This window comes from Pundamilia nyererei, unplaced genomic scaffold, assembly GCF_000239375.1.
Source record: "Pundamilia nyererei isolate P.nyererei 1_Seehausen unplaced genomic scaffold, PunNye1.0 scaffold00030, whole genome shotgun sequence".
NCBI classification, from domain to species: Eukaryota; Metazoa; Chordata; class Actinopteri; order Cichliformes; family Cichlidae; genus Pundamilia; species Pundamilia nyererei.
In genome coordinates this window covers 2,634,403-2,637,246 of record NW_005187431.1, presented here as the reverse complement: position 1 = coordinate 2,637,246, position 2,844 = coordinate 2,634,403, and positions in this window count along the sequence as shown.

Sequence of the window (2,844 nt, the reverse complement as noted above, 5' to 3'; positions counted from 1 at the left end):
AAAAAAAAAAAAAAAGAAACAACTGACAACTCAAACATATGCCTGCACATTTACACCACTGCATCCAAGGCCCCCTACTAGAAGCAGGTGGATCAATCTAAAAATGGACACTATTGATACCAGTGCTGGTATTACGTAGTATTGGATTGATAATTGTGTAATAGGTTCGTTACTTCACACAGCACTACCCCCCACTATGAGGTCTTGACTACAGTAGAAATATTAATGTCTATGGGAAACGATGCTTAAGATTAGAAGAAAAAGTCCAAACAATCCAGACAAAGATCAGTTTTTATGGTTCGTGGAAAGCTGAGCCACAATACCATTTTCTGATTTTCTGTCAACCACAAATCTTCGATTTCAGTCCCGTAGCCTCCATCAATTAAAAAGTTCCTGGGCAATCCATCTATTGTTTAAAGCAAGAATGACACAACTTCCCAGATCACGTGCCAAAAACTGGATCAAAGTCAAATGCACCTTTTATGAAGAGTGCTGAACACAAAGGCGAGTGCTGCAGCCAACATGAAAATGTTGAGTAAATACAGTAAGAACAAGTCAAGGGAATCTGATGAATGGCAGCTTTAAAGAACCTCAAAATCAATACCCAATTGAAGCAAGCCAGCATTTGTCACAGCAAATGCTCTTCAGAGACCCGTTGATGGCTCTCGGGTTGTTTTGCGTAGAGAATAAATTAATTGAAAACATTTCCATTTATTAAACGACACAGTTAACAGAACAAACGGAATTTCCAGAAACACTCTGAGCAAAATGGAAAAAGCCCCCAAAAAACTTTCCTTATCAGGCTTAGGTTGATGGACACTTGCATTACCTAAACTAAAAGACAAATCAAACACAGGACTGGTTGTCACGAGACTCCAAAAAAAAAGAAAACCAAGAGGGACTTGGGAACACAAGGAATATTGGGTTTAGTATGATGGTGTGTACCCGAATAGTCTGCTGTTACCTTGGAGACAGGACACAGGAAGAAACGTATATGCACACATACATGCACCCTCAGTCACATCAGAGAAAGTGCACCAAAAGTAGAAAGAGAGGGCAGAGGAGGGGGCAGTCCACAGTCTGACATTTCAAGTTGAGTTCCTGCTACAGCGTGGAAATGTCATATTACTCGGCCAGACACATCTATCAAAGCCAGGGAGAGTTTTCCAACAGTGGACAGTAAAAGAATTATCACTTCATTACATCACCCTCTGCGAGTTTCTCTCTTCACTCGGCCCGTCTTCTTTTGTATTTGCAAACCCTCCCCCCTCTCCTCTTTTTTTAAAGATTAAACTCAACCTTACACAAATGGAAAATGCTGCCAAGCGCTATGTTTTCCCCCATTTTCCCAGTGTATTTAATGGATAGAATATCTCTTGTGAAACACAGAAATTCAATCTGAGAGCCCCAGAAGAGTTTCTAGTACTTTTTTGTAAAAGAAACACTGATGTCTGGGGAGAAGGAGAAGTGGAAGAAAATATGGAAAAGCAGTGGGAGCTACACTGTGGTCAGGTGCACACAAACATGCGTGCACACACATATTTTTGCCCTCGGGGTAGTCCAAAATGTCAAGAAACACACACCACGCTGTCAGTCACTGACTCAAAATGGATGTATAAAGTATGAAACAGGAGCTCTCTCCCTGCAAGCCACAGCATCCAGAGCACAGCAGTGGCCCTACGGCTAGCAAATAGTCATCACAAAGTGGAGCTGCAGGATTCAAGCACTCCTCCAACAGTCATCACCGCACCCTCAGCCAACCTCCTCCCTCCACTTCTTGCAATCATTATGGCCGGGTTAGCTGCTTAAAGGCCATGTGCTTCATTTGGAATAGACAAAAAAAAAAAAGCTTCCTCGGACATGATGCAGAATTATTGCTGAGGAAATGCTGTGCCTGACACTCTGCCCAAAGGCAGAGAATGTGATGTTCTGCAGAGGGGTAGACCACCAAGAGTAGTGCTGATATCAGGGGAGAGTGAGGCAGAGAGAGCGAAGGAAAGACATGACTGATTCGATGGAGAAAATAAAATATAAAGCAGATTTCAAGAAAGTCCAAACATCTCTCTTTTCTCTTTTCCTGTCTGAAATATTGCTATAAGCACGTGTTCAGCGTGTCAGCGATTTCTTCTACTTGCAGTCTGCTTTAGAAGGAAGTAAAAATGATTAAAAGTACAAAGTTGGTTCAAAGTTCTACCTTTTTAAAAAAAATCACATCGAATCTTGGCCAAGAAAGAAATACACATGGTACATTCAAGAACTGGTAGCGAACATGTCCCATATATCGAATCCTCACCAATGTGGACTGCGGACTTGATACCAGCAATCCAATTTGGTTGCTGTCTCCATGAGGGTTATCTCTTTGTGTGGGTTCTGCTGAGAAATCCCTTTCCTAAAAATGTTGGAGCATGCTAGCTTGAGTTCAGTCAAATGCATCATGTTAAGCTGCTGCAGAAGTTTTTTGTTTTACCTTCAGTTTGATCTCAGGGGCATCTTTACACAGCCTGCACCTGGGGTCTTGCCTGGTGTGATAGACCCCAGCCTCTATGGATCTTGTGCTCAGAAGTTGTTCATGCTCCTAATGCAAAGAGATGGTAAAGAACTCATAATACCGACTTACCGGCTTTTGAAAACAATTTCAATCTGAAATACAGTAAGATCACTTTTGATGATATCATAAAAAGGAGCAACACATTTTGCAAGGAGACTTTTGGCCATTACATTTTGTTGTGTTTACAAGGTTCTATAATAAAGGAAGCAAATTAGTACATGCTGTTACCCTGTCAGACCAGGGGTGCCGCTAATGAGGCTGGGTAAGAGAGAGGGTAGAAGAAGAAAGTAGAGAGA